The sequence below is a fragment of the Pseudophryne corroboree genome, unplaced genomic scaffold (genome assembly GCF_028390025.1).
Source record: "Pseudophryne corroboree isolate aPseCor3 unplaced genomic scaffold, aPseCor3.hap2 scaffold_2039, whole genome shotgun sequence".
Lineage (NCBI taxonomy): Eukaryota > Metazoa > Chordata > Amphibia > Anura > Myobatrachidae > Pseudophryne > Pseudophryne corroboree.
The window spans coordinates 17,368-28,003 of record NW_026968680.1 but is presented as its reverse complement, the minus strand read 5'-3'; the positions used below and the strand labels follow the sequence as shown (position 1 = coordinate 28,003).

The following is a 10,636-nucleotide window of genomic DNA, read 5'->3' as shown; positions in this document are numbered from 1 at the left end:
CACACACACAGGGAATGCTTTTTCTGAAGACAGTTTCCCCACAAGGCCCTTTGGAGAGACAGAGAGAGAGAGTATGCCAGCACATGAGCACACACCCCAGCGCTATATAACCCAGGAATAACACAGTAACTTAATGTTTGCTCAGTAGTGCTGCTGTATGTAATTTGCGCCGAATTATGTGCCCCCCCCCCCTCTTTTCAACCCTCTTGTCTACCGTGGTTTCAGCAGGGGAGAGTCTGGGGAGCTTCCTCAGCGGTACTGTGGAGAAAAAATGGCGCTGGTGAGTACTGAGGGAGAAGCCCCGCCCCCTCGGCGGCGGCCTTCTGTCCCGCTTAAACTGTAAAATTGTCGGGGGCTCATACATATATACAGTGCCCAGCTGTATATGTGTTATATTTTTGGCAAAAAGAGGTTTATATTGCTGCCCAGGGCGCCCCCCCTGCGCCCTGCACCCTTACAGTGACCAGAGTATATGAGGTGTATGGGAGCAATGGCGCACAGCTGCAGTGCTGTGCGTTACTTCAGTGAAGATCATGAAATCTTCTGCCGCCGCTGAAGTCTTTCTTTTCTTCTCATACTCACCCGGCTTCTATCTTCCGGCTCTGCGAGGGGGACGGCAGCGCGGCTCTGGGACGGACGGCGAGGGTGAGATCCTGCGTACCAATCCCTCTGGAGCTAATGGTGTCCAGTAGCCTAAGAAGCAGGACCTTGCAACTCAGAGAGTAGGGCTGCTTCTCTCCCCTCAGTCCCTTGATGCAGGGAGTCTGTTGCCAGCAGTGCTCCCTGAAAATTAAAAACCTAACAAAATACTTTCTGTCAGAAAGCTCAGGAGAGCTCCTGAAAAGCACCCAGTTTCCACTGGGCACAGTATCAAACTGAGGTATGGAGAAGGGGCATAGAGGGAGGAGCCACTGCACACCCAGAACTAAAGTCTTTCTTAAAGTGCCCATGTCTCCTGCGGAGCCCGTCTATCCCCATGGTCCTTACGGAGTCCCCAGCATCCTCTAGGACGTTAGAGAAAATAGGATTTTAATACCTACCGGTAAATCCTTTTCTCTTAGTCCGTAGAAGATGCTGGGCACCCGTCCCAGTGCGTACTGTGTCTGCAGTTGTTAAATGGCCCTTAACTCCAGAACATTTATGTGAAGACAACTTTCCCGACTTGACATTCTTCCTTGGATGTTTTCCCCCTTTGTGACTGCTCCCCAGCCTCGGAGGGTTGCATCCGTGGTCCCTAGGATCCAGTCCAGGATCCCGAACCATCGCCCCTCTAGGAGGTGAGAACTGTGCAGCCGCCAATGGAGTGATATTCTGGTCTTGGAAGACAGGATTATCCTCCGGTGCATGTGTAGGTGGGATCCGGACCACTTGTCCAACAGGTCCCACTGGAACACTCTAGCATGGAACCTGCCAAACTGAATGGCCTCGTAGGCCGCAACCATCTTCCCCAGCAACCGAATGCATTGATGGATTAACACTCTTGCTGGTTTCAGAATTTGTTTGACCAGACTCTGGATCTCCATAGCCTTTCCACTGGAAGAAAACCTCTTCTGTGTCCAGTATCACTCCCAAAAACAACAACCGCGTCATTGGGACCAACTGCAATTTTGGCAAGTTTAGGAGCCAACCATGTTGTTGAAGAACTGTCAGGGAGAGTGCAATGTTTTGCAACAACTGGTCCCTGGATCTCGCCTTTATCAAGAGATCATCCAAGTACGGGATAAATGTGACTCCTTGCTTGCGAAGGAGAACCATCATTTCCGCCATCACCCTGGTGAAAATCCTCGGAGCCGTGGACAGACCAAACGGCAACGTCTGAAATTGGTAATGACAATCCTGAATTGCAAACCTCAGGTAGCTTGATGCAGTGGCTAAACGGGAACATGTAAGTAGGCATCCTTATGTTTACCAAAACCATGAAATCTCCTTCCTCCGGACTGGAGATCCCTACCCTGAGAGATTCCATCTTGAAATTGAATTTCTTTAGGTAGAAATTGAGGGATTTCAGATTTAAGATTGGTCTGACTGAGCCGTCCGGCTTCGGGACCGCGAAGAGGCTTGAATAAAAGCCTTCTCCCTGCTGACTAAGGCCGATTTGAACAATCGGTGAGGGGGAACGTCTTGAATCCCCAGTTTGTACCCTTGGGACACTATTTGTAAAACCCACGAGTCCAGGTCCAAATTAATCCAGAACTGACTGAAGTGTTTTAGACGTGCCCCCACTGGTGCGGGCTCCTGCAAGAGAGCCCCAGCGTCATGCAGTGGATTTGGCAGAAGCAGAGGACGATCTCTGCTCCTGCGATCTTGAAGAGGCTACAGACCTCTTCCCTCTTCTCCTTCCTCTACCTGCAAAGAAAGGAGAATCTTAACTTCTTGCATATCTATTGGGCCAAAATGACTGCGTTAGATAATGATGCGTCTTCATCCGTTGAGAGGGAACATAGGGCAAGAAGGTTGACTTACCTGCGGGAGCTGCCGAGATCAAATTAACTAGGCCGTCGCCAAACAAGGCTTCACCTTCATAGGGAAGAGACTCCCTTTCTTCTTGGAGTCAGCATCAGCATTCCCTTGGTGAATCCACAATGCCCTCCTATCCGAGACTGCCATGAAATTGGCCCGTGAACTCAAGAGTCCTATATCCCTTGCAGTCGTAAGTATGCTGCAGTGTCCTTGATATGATCCAACGTAAGGAGCATCCCATGTCTCCAGGATATCTATATCGGATGACAAGGTATTCGACCAATTCTTGAATACTACTACTCACCCATGCGCATGTAATGGCAGGTCTAAGTAATGTACCCGTGGTTACATAACTAGAAATAATGTAGCTTCCTGCATACGATCCGCTGGATTTGTGACAGGGCCCCGTGCAGAACAGGGGGTGACTCCCACTTTATTCTGTCCGCGGCAGGAAATGAATAAACAACCGGAAACCTTTTGGGGATTTGAAACCATCTTGTCGAGCTGGCCCAGACTTTCTCAAACAGAGATGGAGGAACGTTACATCAGCTTTCATTATATATCTATATATACATACATATAGACCCCTTTGTCAGGAACAGCAGGGTCCTCGGTGATGTTAATATGTCCTTAATATCCACAATCATGTACTGAATGCTCCTTGCCAATATTGGATCTAATCAGGAAATATTATGGTCGACATAGGAATCAGTATCCGAGTCAGTATCAGTGTGTAGTAACTGGGCAAAATAACATTTTTGCTGGGCCTGAGGGAAAAGAAGCATAGCCATGAACATCACATCTTTTCTCTACGTCTGTGTCTGGGACACAGATTTATCCAACCTCACTCTGATATTACTGAAACTTTCACCCAGTCAGTTATTGGTGGTGCCAACAGGGCCACCATCATATGTCTGCATTCCTAATATAGTTTCCTCTTGGGAAAAACATTCAGCCACCGACATGTTGACACACATGTACCAAGTACCCACAGACACATCGGCTTATGGGGGATAGACCTACAGTAAATCTGTCAGAGGGACAAATGGGATTTTTCAGCTCACAACCCAGCGTCAAAAGTACACAGTCTGGGAAATAATAAACTCTATAGTGATAGACTTGTAACGCTCTATAGATGTGCTGGTGAGGTGAGGAAGAAGCCCCGCCGCTGTAATGGCACGCTTCTGTCCCGCTCAGAAACAAATAATTAATTACGCTGGTGGGGTAAGGACAGTGCTCAGGTACTAATGTCCACTTTTGCCAGCCTTTTGTGAGGAATTTATGCTGCCCAGGGTGCCCCCCCCCCCCCACGCCCTGCACCCTGCAGTGCCTGTGTTTGTGTGGGAGCATGGCGCACAGCATTCCGCTCGCTGCGTGGTACCTCAGAATGCCATCTGTTCTTCTGCTACTCGCCTGTCTTCTGACTTCTGGCTCTGTAAGGGGGTGACGGCAGGCTACGGGAGTGGGCATCTAGGCGTACCCAGCGATCAGCACCCTCAGGAGCTAATGGTGTCCTGTCAGCCAGAAGTAGAGCCATTGAACTCACTAGAAGTTGGTCATACTTCTCTCCCCTAAGTCCCACGAAGCAGGGAGACTGTTGCCAGCAGCCTCCCTGAAAATAAGAAAAACTAACATAAGTCTTTTCAGAGAAACTCAGTAGAGCTCCCCTGTAGTGCATCCAGTCTCACTGGGCACAATTCTAAAACTGGAGTCTGGAGGAGGGGCATAGAGGGAGGAGACAGTTCACACCCTTTGAAAGTCTTAAAGTGCCCATGTCTCCTGCGGATCCCGTCTATACCCCATGGTTCTTAATGTGATCCCAGCATCCTCTAGGACGTATGAGAAAACAAATAACGCACACACGAGGAGGAGAGAACAAAGGAAGCAATAAGGAGGGGAGGGGAGGGGGGGGGGAGGTAAGGTAAGGTAGTAAAGGCATATTGGATAAACTACAACCTTATACATATTCATTAATGGCCCTCATTCCGAGTTGATCGCTCGCAAGGCGATTTTAGCAGAGTTACACACGCTAAGCCGCCGCCTACTGGGAGTGAATCTTAGCTTCTTAAAATTGCGAACGATGTATTCGCAATATTGCGATTACAAACTACTTAGCAGTTTCAGAGTAGCTTCAGACTTACTCGGCATCTGCGATCAGTTCAGTGCTTGTCGTTCCTGGTTTGACGTCACAAACACACCCAGCGTTCGCCCAGACACTCCCCCGTTTCTCCGGCCACTCCTGCGTTTTTTCCGGAAATGGTAGCGTTTTGATCCACACGCCCATAAAACGCCGTGTTTCCGCCCAGTAACACCCATTTCCTGTCAATCACACTACGATCGCCGGAGCGAAGAAAAAGCCGTGAGTAAAAATACTATCTTCATTGTTAAATTACTTGGCGCAGTCGCAGTGCGAATATTGCGCATGCGTACTAAGCGGAATTTCACTGCGATGCGATGAAAATTACCGAGCGATCAACTCGGAATGAGGGCCCATGTACCAGTAGTTAGAAGTAGAAGAGCTCTAACAGAAACCACAAAGCTTATCTAAAGCCACACCACACTGGATATGCCCAATCTCATTTGATCTTTGAAGCAAAGCAGTATTGGACTTTGTTACTACCAAGCAGTCTCCCATCCATGTATTATCAGATTCTTTAGGTGTTTTTAAACTACCAACACCCTTTTCTTGGTACATTTAATTTTTACACGTATTCTTTTATGTACCAGAAGTTAGAAGTAGAAAAGCTCTAACAGAAACCACCAGCTAATCTACAGCCACAGCACACTGGATTTGCCCAATCTCTCCTGATCATGGAAGCTGAGCAGTATTGGTCCTGGTTTTAGTACTTGGATGGGAGACCACCAGGAAATACCAGGAGCTGTGTGTATTTTTACAATACCAACACCGTTCTCTTGATGCATTCCATTTTGAAACATTGGGGCAGATCTATTAAGCCTGGTGAACTGATAAAGTGCAAGGTGATAAAGTACCAGCCAGTCAGCTCCTAACTGTCATTTTTCAAACCCAGCCTGTGACATGGCAATTAGGAGCTGATTGGCTGGTACTTTATCACCATGCAAATTATAATTTCACCGGGTTTAATAAATCGGCCGCTTATTCATTTATGTACTAGTAGTTAGAAGTAGAAGAACTCTAACAGAAACCACTAAGCTCATCTACAGCCACACCACACTGTATATGCCCAATATCACCTGATCTTAGGCCTGGTTTGTTCTTGGATGTGAGACCACCTGGGAATACCAGGTGCTGTAGGTAGTTTTATACTACCAACACCGTTCTCTTGATGCATTCTATTTTGAAACTTATTCATTGATGTAGAAGTTAGAAACAGCAAAAATCATCTACAGCCGCATCACACTGGATATGTCCAATCTCATCTGATGTTGGAAGCTAAGCAGTGTTGTGCCTGGTTAGTTTTTGGATTTCAGGTCCTGCCTTCTGGTTTGGCCACGGCACCTCAGAAATTCACCAAGGTCATGGCCGTGATGACGACCCTTCACCATCGGTGGACCAGGGAGGAATCTCTCCTCCCGATAAACATTCTGGAATTGTGGGCAGTGTTCAATTCATTGATACTGGCCCTGCCTCCAGTACAGAACAGGCCTGTTCAAGTACAATCGGACAACGCCACCACGGTAGTGTACACAAATCAACAAGTCGGCACTCGAAACTGCATGGCAAAGCTGGAAGTATCAAAAATCCTCAGTTGGGTAGAACGTCATCTGCCAGCAATATCGGCAGTGTTCATTCCCGGAGTCCTCAACTGGGAAGCGGATTTCCTCAGTCGTCAGGACGTTCACGCTGGAGAGTGGAGAGGCTGCAGCAGAAATATCTGCACTGGTGTCAGTAGGTGACTGAGGCAGGGATGACTGGGAGATAGTGGGTGACTGAAGCATGTATGAGTGGGAGATAGTGGGTGACTGAAGCCGGGGTGACTGGGAGATAGTGGGTGACTGATGCAGGGGTGACAGTGATAGTGGTTGACTGAGGCAGGGGTGACATGGAGATAGTGGGTTACTGAGGGAGGGGTGATAGGAAGGGGTTGGGTAAGTATGGGAAGAAAGTGGGTGACAGGGATAATAAATGAATAAGGCAGGGATGATAGGGAGATATTGGATGACTGTGGCAGGGGTGACAGGGACAGTAAGAGACTGAGGCAGGGTTGACAGGGATAGTGGGTGACTGAAGCAGGGGTGATAGGGTGACAGTGGGTGACTGAGGCAGGGATGACAGGGATAGTGGGTGACTGAGGCAGGGGTCGCAGGTATAGTGGTTGACTGAGGCAGCGGTGACTGGGAGATAGTGGGTAACTGAGGCAGGGGTGACAGGGAAAGTGTGTGACTCAGGCAGGGGTGATAGGGAGATAGTGGGCAGCATATCTCTGCCTCACTGCAGCAGCACATTCCTGCTTCACTGACAGCAGCACATCCCTGCAACGTTGACAGCAACACATCCCTGCAACATTGACGGCAGCACATCCCTGCCTCATTGACGGCAGCACATCCCTGCCTCACTTATAGCAGCACATCCCTGCCTCGCTGACAGCAGCACATCACTGCCTCGCTGACAGCAGCACATCACTGCTTCACTGACATCAGCACATCACTGCTTCACTGACAGCTGTATATAGGGCCTAATTAAGACCTGATCCCTGCTGTGCATATTCACACAACAGGAGATCAGGTCTGAAGTGCGTGTGTGCTGGTGCCACAGTGCACCGGCACATGCCAGAGATGCGATCAGCATCTCTGCCCTGTGAGCGCCTCTGCCTGATTGACAGGCAGAGGCGGTCACTGGACAGGAGGAGTCGGGCCAGCGGCGTTGTGCCGCCATTTTGGGGGCACAGTCAGGACAACGCAGACATGACCGGACCGTATGGGGGCGGGGCGTGACGGCTGTGTGACCCGGACAGCAACGGGCCTTATTTACTAAAATCTCAGATAAATTTTATTGCATTTATGTGCAGTCTAGTTTGCACAGTTGATAGAGTGTTGATCTTGCACTATCAATGTAAGCCTCACATAGGTTTGATACACATGTAAGTTTGTTTTTATTTTACTACATTGTGGTTTGTGGCTCTATACCATGTAATGCATGTCTTTTAACAGTAGTCAAGTCTTCCAATGTGCTTGTTAGTGAAACCCAATACATAGCTTTATTTTATTTTGTTTCTTCAAATATTGAATGCATATGTCTTATAACTTTTTTTTTCAATATATAAACATTTTTATTATAAGATTTTCAATGACACAAGTACATCTAAGTTGCAGATTATGGGTTCTGAAGGACAAATCAACCATATAAACAATTTAAGCAATTTAAATTGCATGCAGGTAGTAGAATATCAAACTCCTTGGATGAGAGTTGGTCGTAATAAACTAGGATAGAAAAGAATAAAGTAGAAAATAAGATTTTAAACCTACCGGTAAATCTTTTTCTCGTAGTCCGTAGAGGGTGCTGGGGACTCCGTAAGGACCATGGGGATAGACGGGCTCCGCAGGAGACATGGGCACTTTAAGAAAGACTTTAGTTCTGGGTGTGCACTGGCTCCTCCCTCTATGCGCCTCTATGCCACAGTTAGAGAAACTGTGCCCAGAGGAGACTGACAGTATGAGGAAAGGATTTTGTTAATCCAGGGCAAGATTCATACCAGCCACACCAATCACACCGTATAACTTGTGATAAACTACCCAGTTATAAGTACGAAAAAACAACATACTGTAGCATCAGTGCAGGACCGATGCAACTACAGGTTGAGTATCCCATATCCAAATATTCCGAAATACGGAATATTCCGAAATACGGACTTTTTTGAGTGAGACTGAGATAGTGAAACCTTTGTTTTTTGATGGCTCAATGTACACAAACTTTGTTTAATACACAAAGTTATTAAAAATTTGTATTAAATGACCTTCAGGCTGTGTGTATAAGGTGTATATGAAACATAAATGAATTGTGTGAATGTAGACACACTTTGTTTAATGCACAAAGTTATAAAAAATATTGGCTAAAATTACCTTCAGGCTGTGTGTATAAGGTGTATATGAAACATAAATGCATTCTGTGCTTAGATTTAGGTCCCATCACCATGATATCTCATTATGGTATGCAATTATTCCAAAATACGGAAAAATCCCATATCCAAAATACCTCTGGTCCCAAGCATTTTGGATAACGGAGACTCAACCTGTATAACATAACCCTTATTGAAGCAATAACTATATACAAGTATTGCAGAAGTAGTCCGCAGTTGGGACGGGCGCCCAGCATCCTCTACGGACTACGAGAAAAAGATTTACCGGTAGGTTTAAAATCTTATTTTCTCTAACGTCCTAGAGGATGCTGGGGACTCCGTAAGGAGCATGGGGATTATACCAAAGCTCCAAAACGGGCGGGAGAGTGCGGATGACTCTGCAGCACCGATTGAGCAAACATGAGTTCCTCCTCAGCCAGGGTATCAAACTTATAGTATTTTGAAAAGGTGTTTGAACCTGACCAAGTAGCAGCTCGACACAGCTGTAGTGCCGAGACCCCTCGGGCAGCCGCCCAAGAAGAGCCCACTTTCCTCGTGGAATGGGCCTAGACCGATTTCGGTAACTGCAATCCAGCCATAGAATGCGCTTGCTGAATCGTGTTACAAATCCAGCGAGCAATAGCCTGCTTTGAAGCAGGGGCACCAATCTTGTTGGTTGCATACAGGACAAACAGCGCTTCAGTTTTCCTGACTCTAGCCGTCCTGGCCACGTAAATTTTCAAAGCCCTGACCACATCAAGTAACTCGGAATCCTCCAAGTCACGCGTAGCCAAAGGCACCACAATAGGTTGGTTCATATGAAAAGATGAGACCACTTTTGGTAGGAATTGAGGATGGGTCCGCAATTCCGCTCTATCCACATGGAACACCAAATATGGGCTTTTATGTGACAAAGCCGCTAATTCCGACACTCGCCTAGCCGAAGCCAAGGCTAATAACATGACCACCTTCCACGTGAGATATGTTAACTCCACCGTTTTAAGGCTGCTAAAAACTGCTAGCGAGCAATCAACTCAGAATGACCCCCATAGTGTATTGCAAGAAAATATCTGTAAATCCAATGGTACCGTAAGTGCGGTATATACTCGCACTTCTTTGCGGGGCGAGAACATCTCCCCTAAGTGAAGTCAGCCCTATGAATAGAGTTTGTGTGATCCCTGTGCAGCAGTCACAGAAAGGGTTCATCTCTGCAGTTTGTCACTCAAATTACATTGTTGCATTTTTTCTAGAAGTGGATATGAGAGCTGTTACCCGCAGACCAGCTACAATAATTATCCTGGGATAGTGCACAAGGGCATAGAAGGGAGCGGCTCAAGAAAAGAGAAGTGGAAACAGACAGCAAACTAGGCTGGAGAGAGACCTGAGACAAAGAGATCTGAATTATACGAGAGCCGACCAGGGGAAACACAAATTATGCAGTCAAGTTTCCCACATTTGGGGAAATCACAAGAGCAGCACACCCAGAGTGCAATGGGTGAACCTTGCCCTGGGAGAAGCACCTTCATGATCATAGTATCTCACCTGGCAGGTAAGTAGGAGTTGGGCTAGAGCTGGGGAGGGTCGCTGCTCGGGCACTTCCCTGTCAAGTGAAGGAGATCCAACTGAGTCAGCACAAGGGAACTCTCGAAAGAAGAACAAGGCTAGAGGAAGATCTGAGACAAATAAATCTGACTTTTACCAGAGCTGACCAGAGGAAAGCACAAACACAGTCCCCCACTACCACAAATAATGAAGTCGAGTTTCCCACATTTGGGGAAATCACAGGGGTCAGCATACCCAGAATGCAATGAATGAACCTCACCCTGGGATAACAGTCTTCATTACCATGATATCTCCTATGCAAAATAAGTATGATTTGGGATAGGGCTAGGGAGGGCCGCTGCTCAGGCACATCTCTGTCAAGTAAAGAAGATTCAACTGAGGCAGCACAAGGGAACTCTCATCTGGGGACAACAACTGCAGGGAGAACACATATTTTCAGATGAACATGGGAGGGCAGAAGGCTGCCTAATACTGAAGCACCCCCAAACAACAAACCAAATGCAACAACTAGTGCAAGCATTCCTGGGGGAAGGCCTGCAGCAGATGGATTTGCATATGGTGATGTCATCCAAGCAGTG

At 47.2% G+C, this 10,636-nt stretch overlaps 2 non-coding genes across 2 annotated transcripts; both read right to left on the bottom strand.

The window, feature by feature from the left end:
• Window positions 1–9,889: 9,889 nt before the first annotated feature.
• LOC135005536 (U1 spliceosomal RNA) lies at window positions 9,890–10,052 on the bottom strand. The gene has a single exon (XR_010206097.1). It is a non-coding gene; the product is annotated as a U1 spliceosomal RNA (small nuclear RNA).
• Window positions 10,053–10,204: 152 nt separating this feature from the next.
• Window positions 10,205–10,368, bottom strand: LOC135005530 (U1 spliceosomal RNA). Its single transcript, XR_010206093.1, has one exon. It is a non-coding gene; the product is annotated as a U1 spliceosomal RNA (small nuclear RNA).
• Window positions 10,369–10,636: the final 268 nt, after the last annotated feature.